The 22,934-nt window shown below is 37.3% G+C and overlaps 1 protein-coding gene across 10 annotated transcripts in view; it reads left to right on the plus strand.

Moving 5' to 3' along the window:
* Positions 1-22,934, plus strand: part of NF1 (neurofibromin 1) — a 275,690-nt gene that overhangs the window by 32,357 nt on the left and 220,399 nt on the right. The window lies entirely within an intron of this gene.

Consider the following 22,934-nt stretch of genomic DNA (forward strand, 5'->3'; position numbering starts at 1 on the left):
TGGAGCCATTGATTATGTCATCAGAAGGGCTACTGTTAAGACAAGAAAGCCCCAAGCTCATATGGAATCCCATCCTGTTATGATGAAAAATTGGAATTATCCTCTAAACTTTACGTATTTTTGCTATAAATGGTACTAATCACTTTGCTGTAGCAATAACTTGAGGTGCAGACTTACAGATTGCATGTTTTCTTTAAACCACAGCCTGGCACTCTTGTGATTTGGCTTAGGGTTGCCACTACGGTCTACAAGCTGTTGCCTGCCCCTATTCATATTTTATAGTTTGGAGTGTCTTATCCTGTTGGATTTCAGAGAACTTACTTAACTTTTTCTGGTGAAATCCTCACCCCCTCCGTTTCACATCCCCCAAAGCAGGGTGTTGTGTCTAGTGCAAGAGGCATGAAGTTAAGTTAGTAAATAGCAGGACTTCTAGAAATTTACTTTAAAGGACTTTTATTTAACTTATTTTAAATCATAGTTTTATATCCAGATAATGGCCTTGTGGGTAATTATGGCTATAAGAATCTCAAGCGACCCTTTTCTGTTTAATTATTGGCAGCTTTCCTTGGATAGTCCTCATAGTCATTTGGGCATGACTATGCCCATTTGGGCATGACTCTTACTGCCTCAAATTTGTGATGGCACATAGTATACTATGTAGTAAGAGAAAGAGCTTTTGACTGTGCAGTTTTCAGAGTGACCTTGGGTAAGTCAGCCTCTCTGAACTTCAGTTTTCTGTTTTCATCTGTAAAATGGGGATAATATCTGCCTTACTTACGTCATGGGCTTGTTTAGTGTCTTAGGTGTGACTCTTTTATGTGAAAGGAAGCTGTAAATAATCATAAAAGTGTATTGCCATGATTATTATCCTGTGCAGTATTTTTTCTATCTTTTCTTTATATCAATAGTTTGGTGATTATTATTATTTCTATAATGCATAAAAAAAACAAGAGGCAAAGCAACTTGTTCACAATCATATGACATGTAATTAATTGAGTTTAAACTAGAGTGTGGGTGTCTTAATCCTTAGAGCAGTAACTTTCAGTAAATAGAGCTTTATAAAAAGGCCTAAATTTTGTGAACAGATAGCACAAATATGTAGAGTGAGGAAAGTATAATTGCTTCTTCACTCAAAAATGACATGTTACGTTTTACCTTTTATGTTCATAAAAGAGTATCTGGAAATCTTTTTCGATTGGTTATGGGTTAGACATAAGTTTTTTTTTTTACATCTTTATTGGAGTATAATTGCTTTACATGGTGTGCTAGTTTCTGCTTCATAACAAAGTGAATCAGTCACACACACACATATGTTCCCATATCCCTTCCCCCTCTCGTCTTCCTCCCTCCCACCTTCCCTATCCCACCCCTCTAGGTGGTCACAAAGCACCGAGCAGATCTCCCCGAGCTATGCAGCTGCTTCCCACTACCTATCTATTTTATGTTCGGTATATATAGACATGTTTTAAGCATTATATACTGATTTCATTGTTTATCATTCTTCTTTTCACCTTATCAAAGCTTCTCTTGGCTGTTAGAAGTTGTAACATTGTTCCCTTTTATTTAGCTTTATAACATTTTATAACTCACTGCAGATTTTTAGGTGAGGAGAGTTGAATTCTGAAGGTGAGAGAGTAGAATTTGTGAGCATACCAACAGGAATGTATAATTATAAATATGAGATTATGTTTTTATTTCATTCTCTTATCTGGCATTTTACAGTCAAGTTTTATAAAGTTGCTTTTCATACTCTAAGAACATTCCATTTAGGATTTGATTAAATTTGAGACAACCTTTTAAACTTTGGTAGTGTTTGAATGCCTTGTTCTGTTGGATTTCTGGGTCTTTCTTTTTGTCTGTGCCCGTCTGCTTTCCTTCCTTGTTTCCTTCCTTTGTCTACTTTTTCAGCTCCTTCCCGCTCCCATCCCCAATAACAACTTTCAAATCATTCATCTTGTCTTTTAGAGTATCTTTCCAAATCTCCTGTCTTTATCAGTGCCTTTCACTTCTGTCCCAGCTCAGGGCTGGGAAGATGTTTTAACTTTATGCTCCAGGCAGGTCTTCTTCCTTTTGGGTAATGGACTAAGGGGGAAAGAAAAGAAGCATTTGTGTTTCCTGTTATGTTTCAGGTTTTGGTCTCTGATAACTGAATTTACAGTAGGGAATGGGAGAGAGAGAAAGCATTGTTTTGGTTAAATGTTGGTAACAAAGATCAGTAAAGACCTGTGCTCTGGTTTCTGCCCTAACACGAACTACCTTTGCTATATTATGTAAATCTCTTCAATTCTGAGCTATTTCATTTACTGAATGTTAAACAGGAAAAATACAATCTGACAGTCCAAAGCTTTTATAATTCTTAAAATGGGTTGATGTTTGTTTCATTTTTTTTAGAGCCAGTTGTTTTGACTAAGAAAATAATTGCAGTCACTAATTGATTAGTGACAGATCCTTAGTTAGAAGGAATCTGAGCTTACTTAAATCCACTTCTGCAATAGCCCTGACAGAAAATTGTTCAACCTCTACTTGGACATTTATTAAAAAAAAAAAAAATAGAGTGGTAATTCGTATTCATTGTAGGAATATGAAATGTAACAAAATCACAATAAATGAATAAAAGTCATTTATAATAGCACAACTCAGAGGAGAACCACAGTTAAAACTCTGAAATTAGACCCCTTGGGTTTGAGTTCTTGAGCTTGGGCTCTGCCATTGCTTACTAGTCCTTGGCCAGGTTATTTAGCTTCAGGCTTCAGTTTCTTCACTTGTAAAAAGGGGTCAATAATAGTACTTACTTCACAGAGACTGATGTGAGATTTATATTAGGAAATACATGTAGAGCACGGGGCGTAGTTTCTGGCAGTAAATGTTAGATACTATTGCTTTTATTAGGTTGTTGGGATTGAATGAGATACACTGTCTTATAATCTGCTCTTTTAACATAATATAATGTGAGCATTTGCCCAGATGATTATACTTTCTTTTACATTATTTAAAAATTTAAGGTATTATATGTAATTGTTATTTTTTCTTAATATTTTAAAAATAAATTTTGAATTTTCTACACTGAATATGTATTTTTATAATCAGAAAAACAATCGGTAACAAAGCAAATAAATGTTACTTTATAAAATGTAACTGGAATGTATTAATGTAAAAAAAAAATCTCAGTTTTTAGCAGCGTAAGGTTAACATAAGAGTAGAATCAGAATGAGGTGACTATAAAAAATTATTAAAGTACAAGAACTTGTTACAGTGCCTTCAGCTGTCCAGGTGAGAGGGGATCATGACCTGCCCACAAGAGAAGCCTTCTTGACAGGTCTATTGATTTCAGAGTTTTCAAGGATGGTTGTATGGTTGTACCTCACAAAATTTGACCAGTTCCTCTACAGACAATGGGATAAATCCTTTTTTTCCTGTCTGTTATAAATAGTACTATGCTATGCAATCTTATTTTACCCTTTGGGCAGCCAGGGGTACTACATCTCAAGGTAACACATTCCATTAGTAGAATTGTAATTGTTAGAAACTGTCCCTTAAATTGAGCCTCCTCTGTCTTATTTGATCACTAAACATTCAAGTTCCTATTATTTGTGGTAGATGCTGAGCACTGTGGTAAATGCTGCGGAAATAAAAACAAGACATGCTCTTGGTCTCAAGGAACCTAAAGTCTAGTAAGAGAGAAGGATGAAAAGAAAATTATGGTGAATGTTATGATGGATGCATAGGATACAATGGGAGTGTGTGAGAGGAGCACTTAATTTAGACTGGGCAGCCAGGGAGAGCTTGACAGAAAGTGAAGCCTGAACTAAGTTGTGAATCTTGTAGGTTCTTATATGCCATACTAAAATATTTAAGCTCTCATTTGAAGATTTTGGGTGAATGTAATTTCATCTAATGGCTTATGCTTTGGTGGGAGAGGTTGAAAAATATAATAAAGGGAAATGTGGAATGAAGTACCATAGGAGGTAGAAGAAGATAGGGATCTAAATTCAGGTGGTGGATTTAGAGACTGAGATGGTAGAGAAGGAAAGAATGGGTTTGGTCTATAATAACTGTTGGGGTAAATGAGAGAGAAAGTGCAGTTTAAGGGCACTTAGCAATATTGGGCAGTATTAAGGACTCAGCTGAGTTTGGAGACAATGTCTTTGTTATGGTAATAGTCACTAGAATTGAAGGGATCAAGGAGTGTTGAGGACCAGTTGTTGGATAGGTGGTCCACCTTGACATTGAAGTCACCTAGATTAGGGTTCCCAGATTTAGCAAATGGAAATATAGGATGCCCAGTTAAATGTGAATTTCAGATAAACAGTAAATGTTTAGTATAAGTATTTCCCAATTATTGCATGGGATATAGTTACACTAAAAATATTACTTATGTTTATTTGAAATTCAAATTTAATTGGGAGTCCTGTACTTTATCAGGCAACACTCACCTAGATGGTAATGGATGTGAGGTAGAGGAAAAACTGAGCCAGGAGTCAAATTGTTTTGATGATGAGGAAAATACCTAGAAAATTTGTAGGTGACTGTGACAAGGTTTGTTAGTGAGTAGCACATGATTCATGAGCCTCAAGGAAGAGTGGGAGGAGTAGAAAAGTTTGGAATTTGGCCTCCTGGAGTCTTCTATTCATTGTTCCTAATTCTGTTCTCTATAACTCTTCAGAATGTTTGTCTTTTTACATAACAAATGTTGGAAGACAGATCTTAAGTATTCCTCAGGGTTGTCTCCCCGACCCCGAAATATATTATTCATTCAATTATTTATAGTATAAATTGTTAAGATATTTCACTATCGTGGTTGTTTTTTCTCTTGGTGCAGTGGTGGTCAGTATTCAGGCATATCATTTGTCATCCCTTTTCTAAGTATTTTTGTATATGAGAGTGTTATGTGAGACTTTAAAAAAAGGCTTACAAAATGCTGAACTTCAGGTACTCTGTATTTTGGGTATTCATCTGATTACTGGTACAGTTAACCTATCAAAGAACATGTGTGTGCATGTGTATTTTTTTTTAAGTTTTATTATGAAAAATTTTAACATATACAAAAATAGATGATTATAAGTGAACCCCCATGTACCCAATACCCAGCTTCTACTTAGTTTTATTTCATCCATAGTCCTACCCCTTTCCTGCTCTGTGCGTTTTCATTATTTTGAAGCAATCCCAGTTATCATTTCCGTGTGACTTATTCTTAACTCATGCTGACCTTAAGAGCTGTGCGATATAAATACTGTACTCAGTGGGGAAGGCTTGAGTTTGAGTCATAATTGTCTACTGAGGAATGAGTTAACCTGGGCAAGTCAAGCTATCTGAGTATTTTGAAGAGTGTGTATGAGGGTTGGGGAGGAGACATATGCTACCTGCTCTTTTTCACAAATCAAAGATACGAGGGAATGTATGTGAAGGTAGTTTGTAAACTTGCTTTACACAGGTAAGATTTCATTATTGTTAGTAAATAATGCTTCCTTCTGTAAGTGCTTAAAAGTCATGTGCATAATAATCAGTCCTAGAATTATTTGGGTGTTGACATTAAATTAAGTCCATAGTCCTAAAATGACCTTTTCACCTTTAGCCGCACCTGCGTTTTGAGGCACCGTTGTTTTCTCATTCCCAGTCTGGCGCCTTTCTGTTTTTTGTGAGTTCTCAGAGTTCACAGACAGCATTCCCCTTGTCACATTTCAAAATTTTCATGTGTCCCCTTGGATTAATTCATATAGACTTGAATTCAGATAAGCAGGTAGTTGGGGTCTTTATGCATTATCTAAGTGTTCTGATGGCTGTCAACAATACTCTTTCTCACATTTGAAGATAATTTTGTTTTCTGCTAAAACAATTAGAAATAAAATTGAATAGTTCTACTTTCAGTCTCCTATAGGTATTATACCATGTACTCTAATGATTCTTGCCTTTCCTTCCTCCTCTTCTTGATCGTAATATATTTTTTGAAGGCTTTACATATTTATTTTAACATCTTATCGTTAAAGTCTTTAGTGATTCTGAACTTTTAACTTTTTATATTCATGTATCAGTTTATCTGTTGTAGGTAGTGTGTGTTCTTTCTCTAATGGCCTTATCAATACCGAGCTGGGGATGAGGGACAGGAGGAACAGGCACGTTAGTTTCTTTCTTTCTTTTGTTTTTGGCCACACCGGGCAGCTTGCAGGATCTCAGTTACCGGACCAGGGATTGAACCTGGGCCACGGCAGTGAAAGCCCGGAATCCTAACCACTAGGCCACCAGGGAACTCCCACATTAGTTTCTTTAGAAATGTCAGCTTTACCAGATCACTTAAGACTCTTGTTAAAAGTACAGATTTCCTGGCCCCACTGAACATCTATGAGTTCTAGAGCTATGGACAATGAGTTGTAGTTTAAAAACTCTCCCCAGGTCACTTTGATGTAAAGCTGGGTTTGGGAATCACTGTATGATATGCAGGGAGACTTAAGCTTCTGAGTAGTATAGTCATCTATATAGTACATAGTACAGTCATCTATATCACTGCAGTGAGTAGTAAGAAACTGAATGAACTTTTAAAATTGTATTTTAAAAAATATTGGAGGCCTGTAGAAGTAATCACGACTAGATTAATTAAAATTCCAGTTACAGAAGAGCCCTCTGTAGGTGAGAAGAGGATTGCTGACATTTGCTGATTCTGGACACAGACTGAAGAAAAAGAATGAACCAGAGCTGAACTGAGTCTTACTAAAACTGCAGCGTAGCACTGACACATTTCAGTTCGTGAATGGATTGAAATGATGAGCCTCTCTCATCCCTTTTGCCTAATAGAGTAGATAGAGAGTGCTCACTGGGAAGATATATTCTGGGGTCTCTGATGCTCTTTCATTTCCAGTATCCAGTGTACAATGAACAATTTCTAAAAATTTGAAAAGGTGGAAAACTGTGATCCTTAATCAAGAAGAAAAATAAACGGTAGAAGTAGACCTACAGGTAATTGAAATGATCAGACAGGGACTTTAAAATAACTATGATATGATAAAGAAAATATAGGAAAACGTGGACAAAATGGAAAGGTGGAGAATTTCTATAGAGAATTGGAATTCATGAAAAGGAATTAAATGGATATTCTAAGAATCAAAAACACGTCAGTAGCTTAAGGTCTGTCATTTATATGTTACTGAGAAAACTTTGGTGCAGGACTCTAGTATCTCACTCCACCCTTTGCCTTACTCTTCATTTATCTAAAAAAATGGGAAAACAGGTCAATCGAATATATACCATTTAAGTTCTATGAGAGCACGGACTGTGTCTGTCTTTTCACTGCCGTGGTCCCAGGGCTTAGTGCCTGACACATTAAAAATAAAACAAAAAACATGCAACAACAAGAAGCCCACAGTATCTGAAATTAATTATTTGTTGGGTGGATTTAATAGACTATACCAATAAAAGACAACAGTACAGAACTTGTAGACAAGTCAATGGAAAATGATCCAGTTTGAAGCACAGGAAGGAAAAAACAATGGAAAAAGTAGGACAGGACAAAAGAGATATGTGTAACTCTAGTAAAAAGTTGAATAATGTGTGGGACTTCCCTGGCGGTCCAGTGGTTAAGACACCATGCTCCCAATGCAGGGGGTGCGGGGTTGGATCCCTGGTTGGGGAACTAAGATCCCACATGCCAGCGTGGCCCCCCCAAAAAAGAAAAAAAAAGTTGAGTAATGCGTAATTGGAAACCCAGAAGTAGAGAAGGGAACTTAGTGTGGGAGCAAATATTTGAAGAGATAATGGTAAGACATTTTCCAAAACTGATGAAGGATATCAACCCATAGGTTCAAGTAGTTTAGCAAACCCCAAGCAAGATAAATACAGAGAAAAATACACTTTCTAAATATACTCAGACATACCTTAATTGATCTGTTGAAAACTAGAGACAAACTCTTAAAAGCAACCAGATGGAAAAAAAATAAGATGTTACTTTCAAAGAAACTAATATAACTGATGGCTGAATTTTGAACGCAACGGTGGAAACTGGGAAATAATGGAATGACATTTTTTAAGTGTTGAACAAAAAAAGCCTGTCAGGTTAGAATTCTGTTCCCAGCAGAAGTATCCTTCAGAAATAAGGGTAAAATAAAGACATTTTTAGACAAACAAAAGCTGAGAGAATTAATCGCCAGCAGACCTGCTCTGTAAGACTTACTAAAGGAAGTTCTTTAGGCAGAGGGGAAACATGTCAAGTGGAAGGATAAAACTATAGAAAATAATGAAGAGCACCCAATTGGGTGTAAAATTAGTAAATACACACCCAATATGAATAAATATACAAAACAGTGCCTTTTATTCCCCCCCATGTTCTTAGGAACTTTTTAGGAACTTTATTTTAGGAAGTTCCGTTTTTTATTATTATAGAAATTCTAGAATAGGATTTCTACAGTTTCTAGAATGATAGAAATTCTACAGTTTTATTAAGGCAAACTTGCCATACAATAAATAAATAAACTGCATATATTTAAAATGTACAATTTGATGACTTTTCCTATATTTTTAAGCCTGTGTTAACACCACAATCAAGATAATGAATATATATATCACCTGCAGAAGTTTCCTCCAGCGCCCATAATCCATTCTGTACCTCCATCCCGTTTCTGGGCACCTGCTGAGCTGTTTTTCTCAATATTTATTCATTCACCTGTTGGTAGACACTTGGGTTGCTCCAGTTTTTAGCTACTGCAAATGAAGTTGTCCTGAAGATTCATGTATATGACTTTGTGTGGATGTATACATTCATTTCTCTTGAGTAAATACAAAGGAGTAGAATGGCAGGGTCATATGGTGGGTGTATATTTAACTTTTTAAGAAGCTGCCAATCGTTGTTTTCCAAAGTGATTATGTCATTTTACAGGAGTATATGAGGATTCCAGTTGTTCCACATCCTTGCCAACATTTATTTGCTTAAAAAAATTTTTTTTTACTAAAAATTTTTTAAGTTATAGCCATCCAGTGGGTGGGAAATGGTATATCATTCTGGTTTTGATTTGAATTTCCCTAATGACCAATGAGCATCTTTTCATGTACTTAATTTACCATCTGAATATTTTCTTTGATGAAGTGTATATTTGAATCTTTTGCCCATTTTTTAAAAATTGGGATTTTTTATTACTGAATTTTTGAGAGCTTGTAATATATGCTGAATACAAGTCTTTTACGAGATATGTGATTTGCAAATAGTTTCTCCCAGTTTCTGGCTTGTTTTGTTCGTTTGTTTTTGTTTTGTTTTTTTGCTTTTGTTTTCTTCTCAAAGTCTTGAAAGCAGATGTTCTTAATTTTGCTGAAGTCCAAATTATCAGTTTTTCTTAAAAAAAAAGAGGATCATGTTATTGATGGTATGTCTAAGAAACCTTTGCCTAATGCAAGGTCACAAAGATTTTTCTCCTATGTTTTCTTCTAGAAATCTTGTTTTAGATTTTACACTTAGGTCTATGACTCATTTTTAGTTAATTTTTGTACTTAGTGTGCTTCTATATGCCTATTTTGTCTTGCCAGTCGACAGTCTTGATTATTGTAGCTTTATAGTCATTTGAAATCAGGTATTGTAAATACTTCAAGTTTGTTGTCCTTTCTCAAGATTAAGTTAGTGTAGATATTTTGAAAAGAGGAAGAATCAAGTCCTTTGTCCTTCCTACAGTCTTTTTTTTTTTTTAAAAAAGTATTTATTTGGCAGCGCCGGGTCTTAGTTGCGGCATGCAGGATCTTTTAGTTGCGGCATGTGGGCTCTTAGTTGTGGCATGCGGGATCTAGTTCCCTGACCAGGGATCGAATCCGGGCCCTCTGCCTTGGGAGCTCGGAGTCTTAACCCCTGGACCACAAGGGAAGTCCCACCTCCTCCAGTCTTGACAGGATTTCTTTAGTGTCCCCTTGGCAGAGGCTTAACAAGGAGCCAGCTAGCGAAGGGAAATGTAGTTTGCGCAGTAGCCCAGCCATCAGAAAACAAGGTAGAGAAGGATAGGTGTGAAGATGAGAGGCAGCAACTTAGCAGTTGGCACAGTGCACTCCTTTGGCTACTCAGCAGCCATCCGTGCCTTTATACAGATATTTGATCTTGTATACAGAAGACAAACACTATGCTTTTGCCTAAGAAGATGGAAGTCTTCTTTATAAAAATGAAGATGTCCTGGGACTTCCCTGGTGGCGCAGTGGTTAAGAGTCTGCCTGCCAATTCAGGGGACACAGGTTTGATCCCTGGTCTGGGAAGATCCCACATGCTGCGGAGCAACTAAGCCCGTGCGCCACAACTACTGAGCCTGTGCTCTTGAGCCCATGAGCCACAACTACTGAAGCCCACAGGTCTAGAGCCCATGCTCAGCAATAAGAGAAGCCACCGCAATGAGAGGCCTGTGCACCACAGTGAAGAGTGTCCCCCACTCGCTGCAACGAGAGAAAGCCCGTGCGCAGCAACGAAGACCCTAAGCAGCCAAAAATAAATAAAATTAAATTAATTTTAAAAAAATTGAAGATATCCTTACCTTCTTCCCAAAATGGGAAGCAAGTCCCAATACTCATTGTATCCATATTTGGGTGACTTTCACACTATCCATTTTTAGGCTATGTTAATTATGTCTCAAATTCATAGTCCCATCTGAATATCATGCTACCTAAAGACTAAATTGTAAAGTTAACCTTTACTAATAAAATTTGTATAACATATTGAGAAGGAGAAGAGAGAAGAAATTGGTTTATACGTTCACGCAAAATCTTCTGTAGTAAGCAAAGAAGAATATATGTGTAACTGCTGTAGTCTTTGCTTTTGTTAACTACTCTCTTCTACTGCTCATTCCATGTTTCCTTTGCCCTCATTCAGGGCCTCAGCTGGTGGGGTAACCCAAACCTTCATTAGTGAAGAATATGTGTCCTCACATATTCTTCACAACATCCTCATGTATTCTTCACACATTGCTTTGTGTGTGTGTATTTTCCATTAACTTTTACTATTACACACGTATAAGAGAGATTTCAGAGACTCCTTAGGGTTCCACGCAGAGTCCTCCCCTGTCTTTATGTAGCAGTAGTCCTTTATCTCCTAGGTAACCCAGATGAATTACAACAGCTAGTAGAATGGCCCTCTACTTTGCCTCTTCATGATGATTCCAAGTTTATTTTGATCGTTAGCTTTCTTTTTTTATGAATGAAATTCTCTTCCATTCAGCCTGATAGTAACAAATGGCCATTAGTACAGAAGCTTGGGCTTCTGGCGTGAACTAAGTAGTAAGCTAAGCACAGTGGCAGGTTCTTGAGCTCTGTTATTTGAAAAACCTCTCCTTTCCTGGAATGAGTTTAGGATCTTATTTATTTATTCATTCATTCATTCATTTATAGCTGTGTTGGGTCTTCATTGCTGCGTGGGCTTTCTCTAGTTGCAGCAAGTGGGGGCCACTCTTCGTGGCGGTGCACGGGCTTCTCATTGCAGTGGCTTTTCTTGCTGTGGAACATGGGCTCTAGGCACGTGGGCTTCAGTAATTGTGGCACGCAGGCTCAGTAGTTGTGGCTCGCCGGCTCTAGAGTGTAGGCTCAGTAGCTGTGGTGCATGGGCTTAGTTGCTCTGCGGCATGTGGGATCTTCCTGGACCAGGGCTTGAACCCTTGTCCCCTGCATTGGCAGGTGGATTCTTAACCACTGCGCCACCAGGGAAATCCTTAGGATCGTTTTACATGTCATGTTACAACCAGCAAACAGAATTTTTGCCATTCAAAAAATCTTTTCTCAGCCTCAGGAAAGAGGTGAAGCCTGGTTTGGACTCTTCACTGACTGTTCTGACTTTTCTTCTGAAATTTTAAATTTATTAAAATTTGCAATTTGTGAACTGTATGAGAATATTTTGTTAATATGTTCTTAAAAATTTGAATGCCAGAGGTAAACACCATAAACATTTAGTGTGCATATTTGGACTCTACTATTTGGATGTCCGTTTTCATTTTTAACATCAACTGCATTATTTCTTTACATAACTAGAAAAACAGGATGATTTGAAAGTTTGGTTGCTGGCTTTAAAAAAACTGTATTAGAAAAATAATTTTCACAATTGAACATAATTTAAATACTAGATAAAATGATGACCTGGAGGCATATTGTTTTGGTAGGTAAACACTACATTGGAATTCTGGGGCTGCCAATGCTACCTGTGTACTTTTAGAATTTTGAATAATTTAAAACTTATAGAAAAGTTGCAACAGTAGTATAAAACGTCCCATATATTCTTTACCCAGATTTACTAGCTGTTTATATTTTGCTCTTTGTTTTACGTTTTATTATTTATTCTCTCTTTCTCTCTGTCCATGTGTCTGTGCATGGGTGTGTATATAATATAAACACACACACACATAATATTCATTTGTTGCGTGTGGAGGAGGCATTTGACAGTAAGTTGTAGGCATCATGTTCCTTTATTCCTAAATACTTCAGTATGTCTTAATAAGTAAGGACTTCTCTTACTTAACTACAGTACAGTTACTGAAGTCAGGAAATTTAACTTTGATAACTATACTGTTCTCTTTAATACACGGTCCATACTCAAAGTTTGTCAGTAACAAATTCCCAAATAATTCACATACTTTAAAAATCTATTTTGTTTTTACCAGTTTCCTGTGTTTCCTGATTTTTGAAGTGGTATTTTTTTTTTCTTCTTTCACCTTTGGGTTTCAGATGTGAGATTAATCAATATTCAGTACTGTAGACTCTACAGAAATTGCATACTGTGTTTTTCATTCTTAGGCATATGTAACGTAAGTCCAAGTAGGTATGCTAGGCTCCAACTCTTAAGCATATTTTGGGTAGTCTTTTTGGAAGATGATTTTATTTAAATTTTTTTGAAAAAATTTGAAAATTTAAACTAATATGGCTATTATGGAATAGAATGCAGAATTTGCATCTCTTTTTAAGATAAAGCATGAGACATCAAAGAAGTAATTTACCTCCCAATAATTGAGAATAAGAATCAAATTTACTTGAGGTAGAGGAAGTATCTCCCATTAAGGTTAGGCTACTGGGGGCTTCCCTGGTGTCGCAGTGGTTGGGAGTCCGCCTGCCGATGCAGGGGACACGAGTTCGTGCCCCGGTCCGGGAGGATCCCACATGCCGCGGAGCGGCTGGGCCCGTGAGCCATGGCCGCTGAGCCTGCGCGTCTGGAGCCTGTGCTCTGCAACGGGAGAGGCCACAACAGTGAGAGGCCCGCGTACCGCAAAAAAAAAAAAAAAGATTAGGCTACTGAAGCCTAGGCACTTGACTATTTAAAGCAAAAAAATTAATGTTTGAAGTTCCTTGAGCAATAATTTGAGGAAGAAAATCACAATTTAAAAATAAAAATAAAGAATAGTAATGATTTATTAAATGCTGTTTTAGTTATAGCTCACTCACCCAGAGTGTTTCTTGATTTCAGACATTTTCCTGGTTTTCTTCTGGTTGGTAATTCCTATCTTAAGTGTCCTGTGGCCAGTGAATATGGTTTGTATGATACCAGTACTTTCAAATTTGAAGTTAGCTTTATGAGCTTGAGCATTGTATTAGTTATTTATTGTTATGTAACAAATTCCCCCAAATGTAGCAATATTGGACCAGAAACATTTATTATCTCATAACATTTCTGTGTGTTAGAAATCCAGTAGCAGCTTAGCTAGGTGTTTCTGGCTCACAGTCTTTCATGAGGTTCCAGTCAAGCTCTTGGCTGGACTGCAGTCATCTGAAGGCTTGACTGGGCCTGGAAGATTTAATTCCAACCTGATCATTTACACAGCTGTTGGCTGGAGGCCTCAGTTTTTTGCTAGCTGGTTCTTTTTTGACATTTTTTTTTAAAATTCAAACAGAAAGTCACAAAAATTATAATCATCCTCATCAGTTCACTCAGTCCCATGTAATTAATTTTTTTTATCTTGATCTTTTGTTAGCACTTTTATGAATTCATCAGTTTTCCATTAGTTCTGAAAATGCTTATTCATTCAGTTCAGCAGTATAGTCAGTTACCAGAAACCTGTACTTGTCAGAGTCTTTTCCATGAATTCCTTGAAGATGAAACCCTTTTATAGGAACATTTTTGCAAAAGCATCAGAGTACATCCAGAACTGTCTGTAAATGACAAAAGACTTAAAAATGAGCACGGTTAAAGATTTGATGAAAGTTCATAATAATGCAGTTGACAAGGAAATTTAGTTATTTCTTAGATATACATTTTAAAGCAATAACTAGAATTATGACTTATTATACAAGAACATATAAGGTTTTTAGGAATTTCATGTAATGTCTGAAACATTTATATTAATATATTTCCATACAAATAACCCAAAGAAAGTTTAGTATTAGTTTTTTTTGAATTTTATTTTTTTATACAGCAGGTTCTTATTAGTCATCAATTGTATATACATCAGTGTATACATGTCAATCCCAATCGCCCAATTCAGCACACCACCATCCCCACCCTCCTGTGGCTTTCCCCCCTTGGTGTCCATACGTTTGTTCTCTACATCTCTGTCTCAACTTCTGCCCTGCAAACCGGTTCACCTGTACCATTTTTCTAGGTTCCACATACATGCGTTAATATACGATATTTGTTTTTCTCTTTCTGATTTGACTTCACTCTGTGTGACAGTCTCTAGATCCATCCACGTCTCAACAAATGACCCAATTTCGTTCCTTTTTATGGCTGAGTAATATTCCATTGTATATATGTATCACAACTTCTTTATCCATTCGTCTGTTGATGGGCATTTAGGTTGCTTCCATGAGCTGGCTATTGTAAATAGTGCTGCAGTGAACATTGGGGTGCATGTGTCTTTTTGAATTATGGTTTTCTCTGGGTATATGCCCAGTAGTGGGATTGCTGGATCATATGGTAATTCTATTTTTAGTTTTTTAAGGGACCTCCATACTGTTCTCCATAGTGGCCGTATCAATTTACATTCCCACCAGCAGTGCAAGAGGGTTCCATTTTCTCCACACCCTCTCCATCATTTGTTGTTTGTAGATTTTCTGATGATGCCCATTCTAACTGGTGTGAGGTGATACCTCATTGTAGTTTTGATGTGCATTTCTCTAATAATTAGTGATGTTGAGCAGCTTTTCATGTGCTTCTTGGCCATCTGTATGTCTTCTTTGGAAAAATGTCTGTTTAGGTCTTCTGCCCATTTTTGGATTGGGTTGTTTGTTTCTTTAATATTGAGCTGCTGAGCTGTTTATATATTTTGGAGATTAATCGTTTGTCCGTTGATTCGTTTGCAAATATTTTCTCCCATTCTGAGGGTTCTCTTTGCGTCTTGTTTATGGTTTCCTTTGCTGTGCAAAAGCTTTTAAGTTTCATTAGGTCCCATTTGTTTATTTTTGTTCTTATGTCCATTACTCTAGGAGGTGGATCAAAAAAGATCTTACTGTGATTTATGTCAAAGAGTGTTCTTTCTATGTTTTCCTCTAAGAGTTTTAGAGTGTCTGGTCTTAAATTTAGGTCTCGAATCCATTTTGAGTTTATTTTTGTGTATGGTGTTAGGGAGTGTTCTAATTTCATTCTTTTACATGTAGCTGTCCAGTTTTCCCAGCACCACTTATTGAAGAGACTGTCTTTTCTCCATTGTATATCCTTGCCTCCTTTGTCATAGATTAGTTGACCATAGTTGCCTGGGTTTATCTCTGGGCTTTCTATCTTGTTCCGCTGATCTATGTTTCTGTTTTGTGCCAGTACCATATTGTCTTGATTACTGTAGTTTTGTAGTATAGTCTGAAGTCAGGGAGTCTGATTGCTCCAGCTCCATTTTTTTCCCTCAAGACTGCTTTGGCTATTCGGGGTCTTTTGTGTCTCCATACAAATTTTAAGATTTTTGTTCTAGTTCTGTAAAAAATGACATTGGTAATTTGATAGGGATTGCATTGAATCTGTAGATTGCTTTGGGTCGTATACTCATTTTCACAATATTGATTCTTCCAATCCAAGAACATGGTATATCTCTCCCTCTGTTGGTATCATCTTTAATTTCTTTCAACAGTTTCTTATAGTTTTCTGCATACAGGTCTTTTGTCTCCCTAGGTAGGTTTATTCCTAGGTATTTTATTATTTTTGTTGCAGTGGTAAATGGGAGTGTTTCCTTAATTTCTCTCAGATTTTTCATCATTAGTGTATAGGAATGCAAGAGATTTCTGTGCATTAATTTTGTATCCTGCAACTTTACCAAATTCGTTGATTAGCTCTAGTAGTTTTCTGGTGGCATTTTTAGGATTCTCTATGTATAGTGTCATGTCATCTGCAAACAGTGACAGTTTTACTTTTTCTTTTCCAATTTGTATTCTTTTATTTCTTTATCTTCTCTGATTGCCGTGGCCAGGACTTCCAAAACTATGTAGAATAATAGTGGTGAGGGTGGACATCCTTGTCTTGTTCCTGATCTTAGAGGAAATGCTTTTAGTTTTTCACCACTGAGAATGATATTTGCTCGGAGTTTGTCATATATGGCCTTTACTATGTTGAGGTGGGTTCCCTCTATGCCCACTTTCTGGAGAGTTTTTATCATAAATGGGTGTTGACTTTTGTCAAAAGCTTTTTCTGCATCTATTGAGATGATCATATGGTTTTTATTCTTCAGTTTGTTAATATGGTGTATCACATTGATTGATTTGCGTATAGTGAAGAATCCTTGCATCCCTGGGATAAATCCCACTTGATCATGGTGTATGATCCTTTTAATGTGTTGTTGGATTCTGTTTGCTACTATTTTGTCGCAGAGTTTTACATCTATATTCATCAGTGATATTGGTCTGTAATTTTCTTTTTTTGTGGTATCTTTGTCTGGTTTTGGTATCAGGGTGATGGTGGCCTCATAGAATGAGTTTGGGAGTGTTCCTTCCTCTGCAATTTTTTGTAAGAGTTTGAGGAGGATGGGTGTTAGCGCTTCTCTAAATGTTTGGTAGAATTCACCTGTGAAGCCATCAGGTCCTGGACTTTTGTTTGTTGGAAGATTTTTAATCAGAGTTTCAATTTCATTACTTGTGATTGGTCTGTTCATATTTTCTATTTCTTCCTGGTTCAGTCTTGGAAGGTTATACCTTTCTAAGAATTTGTCCATTTCTTCCAGGTTGTCCACTTTATTGGCATAGAGTTGCTTGTAGTAGTCTCTTAGGATGCTTTGTATTTCTGTGGTGTCTGTTGTAACTTCTCCTTTTTCATTTCTAATTTCATTGATTTGAGACCTCTCCCTCTTTTCCTCGATGAGTCTGACCAATGATTTATCCATTTTCTTTATCTTCTCAAAGAACCAGCTTTAGGTTTATTGATCTTTGCAATTGTTTTCTTTGTTTCTATTTCATTTATTTCTGCTCTTTATGATTTCTTTCCTTCTGCTAACTTTGGGTTTTGTTTGTTCTTCTTTCTCTAGTTCCTTTAGGTGTAAGGTTAGATTGTTTATTTGAGATTTTTCTTGTTTCTTGAGGTAGGCTTGTATAGCTATAAACTTCCCTCTTAGAACTGCTTTTGCTGCATCCCATAGGTTTTGGATCGTCGTGTATTCATTGTCATTTTTCTCTAGGTATTTTTTGATTTACTCTTTGATTTCTTCAGTGATCCCTTGGTTATTTACTGACGTATTGTTTAGCCTCCATGTGTTTGTGTTTTTTACGTTTTTCTCCCTGTAATTCATTTCTAATCTCCTAGCGTTGTGGTCAGAAAAGATGCTTGATATGATTTCAATTTTGTTAAATTTACTGAGGCTTGATTTGTGACTCAAGATGTGATCTATCCTGGAGAATGTTCCATGCGCACTTGAGAAGAAAGTGTAATCTGTTTTTGGATGGAATGTCCTGTAAGTATCAATTAAATGTATCTGGTCTATTGTGTCATTTAAAGCTTCTGTTTCCTTATTTATTTTCATTTTGGTTGATCTGTCCATTGGTATAAGTGAGGTGTTAACGTCCCCCACTGTTATTGTGTTACTGTCCATTTCCTCTTTTATAGCTGTTAGCAGTTGCCTTATGTATTGAGGTGCTCCTATGTTGGGTGCGTATATAATTGTCATGTCTTCTTCCTGGATTGATCCCTTGATCATTATGTAGTGTCCTTGTTTCTGTAACATTCTTTATTTTAAAGTCTGTTTTATCTGATATAAGTATTGCTACTCCAGCTTTCTTTTGATTTCCATTTGCATGGAATATCTTTTTCCATCCCCTCACTTTCAGTGTGTATGTGTCCCTAGGTCTGAAGTGGGTCTCTTGTAGACAGCATATATATGGGTCTTGTTTTTGTATCCATTCAGCGAGCCTGTATCTTTTGGTTGGAGCATTTAATCCATTCATGTGTAAGGTAATTATTGATATGTATGTTCCTATGACCATTTTCTTAATTGTTTTGGGTTTGTTTTCGTAGGTCCTTTTCTTCTCATGTTTCCCACTTAGAGAAGTTCCTTTAGCATTTGTTGTTTGGTGTTGCTGGTTTGGTGGTGCTGAATTCTCTTAGCTTTTGCTTGTCTGTAAAGCTTTTGATTTCTCCATCGAATCTGAATGAGATCCTTGCCGGCTAGAGTAATCTTGGTTGTAGGTTCTTCCCTTTCATCACTTTAAGTATATCATGCCACTTCCTTCTGGCTTGTAGAGTTTCTGCTGAGAAATCAGCTGTTAACCTTATGGGAGTTCCCTTGTATGTTATTTGTCCTTTTTCCCTTGCTGCTTTCAATAGTTTTTCTTTGTCTTTAATTTTTGCCATTTTGATTACTATGTGTCTCGGCATGTTTCTCCTTGGATTTATCCTGTATGGGGTTCTCTGCGATTCCTGGACTCGGGTGGCTATTTCCTTTCCCATGTTAGGAAAGTTTTCGACTATAATCTCTTCAAATATTTTCTCTTGTCCTTTCTGTCTCTCATCTCCTACTGGGACCCCTATAATGTGAATGTTGTTGTGTTTAATGTTGTCCCAGAGGTCTCTTAGGCTGTCTTTTTTTCTTTATTCTGTTCTGCAACAGTGAATTCTACCATTCTGTCTTCCAGGTCACTTATCCATTCTTCTGCCTCAGTTATTCTGCTGTTGGTTCCTTCTAGTGTATTTTTTATTTCAGTTATTGTATTGTTCATCTCTGTTTGTTTGTTCTTTAATTCTTCTAGGTCTTTGTTAAACATTTCTTGCATCTTCTCGATCTTTGCCTCCATTCTTTTTCCGAGGTCCTGGATCATCTTCACTATCATTCTGAATTCTTTTTCTGGAAGGTTGCCTATCTCCACTTCATTGAGTTGTTTTTCTGGTGTTTTATCTTGTTCCTTCATCTGGTACATAGCCCTCTGCCTTTTCATCTTGTCTATCTTTCTGTGAATGTGGTTTTGTTCCACAGGCTGCAGGATTGTAGTTCTTCTTTCTTCTCTGCTAGGTGATTCTTTTGCAGAGGGTCTCTTTGTAACTTACTTGTAGATGCGTCAGGTGTGTGTGTGTGTGTGTGTGTGAATTATTATTTTAAAGTAGAGATTTTAAAATGGTATCTTCCAGATGGTTTGAATCTTGTGTCATTATGTAGTGATTCTCTTTATTTCCAGTGCTTTTTGCTCTCATTTGCTCTAGTTTTCTTTTGTTTTATATTTAGTTGGTAGTCTTTTTCCATTCTTTGACCAGTAATCTTTCTGTGCCCTTATGTTAGTCCATCTCTTATAAACAGCACGTACGTAACCAGTCTGAATTTTTTTCCTTGTAAGTGGAGAGTTTGGCCCGTTGATATTCATTGTGGTTACTTATATATTTGGATTCACTTCTGACATTTTATTATATGCCTTTTATTTGTCCAACGTTTTCTTTTTTTTTTTTTTTTCCTGAATCTCAGACTTTCTTTCTGGGCTCATTTCTCTTCTGCTTGAAGCATATTTTTTAGAATTTCCTTTGATGGGAATCTGTTGTGGTAATTGCTGTTTTCCTCTCATTCAATGTCTTTCAGTGTCAGTGTCTTTATTCCTCCTTATTCATGAATGGTAGTTTTACTGGGAAGATAGAATTCTAGGGATTTGTTTTTCTCTCAGTATGTTAAAGATACCATTTAAGTATCTTTTTGAGCTCTACCATTGCTGGTGAGAATTTAGCCATAATTGTCATTACCTTATGGGTGATATTTTCTCTCTGGCTGTTTTTTAGCTTTGTTCTTTGTTGCTCTGCAGTTTCACTGAAATGTTTGTAGATGTTTGGATTTCTTATTTATTATGGTTTGGATTTTTGGACTTCCTGGAGCTGAGGATTGTCATTGTATAAAGTTCTAAAAAATTTAAGCCATTACCTTTTCCCCCCCGCAGTTGACCTTGGCCTTCTTTATTTTTTTAGAGCAGTGTTAGGTTTACAGCAAAGTTGAGAGAAAGATACAGAGATTTCCCGTATACCTCCTTTCCCCATACACGCACAGTCTCCCCCATTATCAACATCACTCACTAGAATGGCACATCTTTTTAAATTAATTAATTAATTAGTTGATTTTTGGCTGTGTTGGGTCTTCGTTGCTGCGTGTGGGCTTTCTCTAGTTGTGGCGCGTGGGCTTCTCGTTGCGGTGGCTTCTCGTTGCGGAGCACGGGCTCTAGGCATGCTGGCTTCAATAGTTGTGGCATGCGGGCTCAGTAGTTGCGGTGCATGGGCTTAGTTGCTCTGTGGCATGTGAGATCTTCCTGGACTAGGGCTCGAACCCGTGTCTCCTGCATTGGCAGGTGGATTCTTAACCACTTCACCACCAGGGAAGTCCCAGGATGGTACATTTTTTTTGCCAATGATGAACCTGCGTCAATACATCATAATCACCTAAAGTCCAAACTTTACCTTAGGGTTTGCTCTTGGTTTTGTATGTTCTGTGGGTTTAGACAAATCTATAATGACATCTACATTATTATAATATCACATAGAGTATTTTCCCTGTCTCAGAAATCTTCTGCTCTGCCTGTTCATCTCCCCAACTCCACCCTGGCAGCCGCTGATCTTTTTATTGTCTCATAGTTTTGCTTTTTTCAGAATGTCCTCAAGTTGGACTCATACAGTATGTAGCCTTTTCATATATGCTTCTTTCACTTAACATCATACTTTTAAGTTTCCTTGTCTTTTCATGGCTTGATAGTTTATTTCTTCTTAGTGCTGATTAACATTCCATGGTCTTGAGGTAACAATAGTTTATTAATCCATTCACCTACTGAAGGACATATTATTTGCTTCCAAGTTTAGCGGTTATGAACATAGCTGCTGTGAACCTCCATGGCAGATTTTTGTGTGGACATATGTTTTCAACTCCTTTGGGTAAATACCAAGGAGCATGATTGCTGGATCATATGGAAAGTCATTACCTTTTCAAATATTGTCTCTTGCCTATTATCTCTATTAATCTGCTTCTGGGACTACCATTAGATGTTTATAATGTTGTTTGAGGCTGAGCCAGCTAGTGTGATTAAGTTTAATTTCTTGTACAATGTTTTGTGCCTCTTCAAGTTGGTAACTGCCTCATTTTTTTTTCCCATTTGCTTTGTTTTCGGTTTACCAGTTGTTAATTGTTCATATTATTAACATGCTTTCAGTACTGTTTTTCACACAGGGTCAAGCCTATTAATCTATCTGTTGAAGTTGTTTTCCCAGAGGACTTCTTCCCGTTCTCCTGTTTAAAGATGGCTCCTTGTTAGGCCAGGTGTGTAGCTATCAGCCTGAGGTTCTCCCTTAATTGTCATTTTGGAAATTCCCATTGCTTGTGTCCTGTGTTGATTTCCCTGTTTTTTAGATCCCATTAGTTTGTAGCACATCCTCCACAGCTTGCTGAACAAAAAGGTGGAGAAGAGATAAATTTTGAGACCCTGAATGTTTGAGAATATTTTTATTCTACCTTTCTGTTATTTGATAATTTGTCTGGGTATTAAGCTCTAGAAAGAAAATTTTTCTTAGAATTTTGAAAGCATTTCTTCATTGTCTTCTAGTTTATCACTGAAATTATTGCTAAATCTAATGACATTCTGGTTCCTATAATGTTGTGAGCAGCTAGCTTCTTTTTAAATTTTTTCTTTTGTAGAAGCCCTTGGGACTTTTTCCTTTGTCCTTGCTATTGTGCAGTTCAGTAATAACAGTGGTCCCCAGCCTTTTTGGCACCAGGGACCAGTTTCGTGGATGACAGTTTTTCCTCGGACGGTGGTGGGGGGATGGTTCAGGCGGTAATGCGAGCTATGGGGAGCAGCAGATGAAGCTTTGCTCACTTGCCCGCTGCTCACCTCCTGCTGTATGGCCCGGTTCCTAACCGGCTTCGGACCGGTACCAGTCTGCGTCTTGGGGGTTGGGGACCCCTGAGTAATAACATACTTGGGTACTTAATGGGTCTTTTTCAGTTTGGAGACTCATATTCTTCAGATCTGAGATATTTCTTGTATTATTTCTTTGGTAATTTCTTCCTTCCATGTTCTTTTTTTCTCTGCCTTTTTTTTTCTTTTTTTTTTTTCACATTTTGGAATTGATTCATCGTGAGTTTTAAAACCGTTTTCCTCTCATAGTGTTTTCTTTTGTTCTTTTTCCGGGAGAGGGTCTTGACTTTATCTTCCAACTCTTTAATTTTTTATTTTATCCATTTGTGCAGAGTTAACATAGCAGGCCTGAGACTGTTACCCTTAGAAAGGTCTGCTTGCAAGGTTGGCCCTTGGCTGGTGTCTGGGACCTTGGATTTTGGAAGGGTTCCCACCATTCCTCAATAAGAGTGGTTCAGTGTGCTTAAACTGTTCAAACATGATTTATGCTGAACACCTGCTTTCCATCTGGGTGTCTGTAACTTTGGTATGGCTAGGCAGACGGTACCTCCAATAAAAACCCTGTGCAGGGACTTCCCTGGTGGTCCAGGGGTAAAGAATCCACCTTACTGTGCAGGGGATCCCTGGTCAGGGAACTAAGATCCCACAAGCTGCAGGGCAACTAAGCTCGTGCGCCACAACTACTGAGCTCTTGTGCCTCAACTAGAGAGCTTGAGTGCTGCAGACTACAGAGCCCACGC

This window comes from Pseudorca crassidens, chromosome 19 (assembly GCF_039906515.1).
Source record: "Pseudorca crassidens isolate mPseCra1 chromosome 19, mPseCra1.hap1, whole genome shotgun sequence".
Lineage (NCBI taxonomy): Eukaryota > Metazoa > Chordata > Mammalia > Artiodactyla > Delphinidae > Pseudorca > Pseudorca crassidens.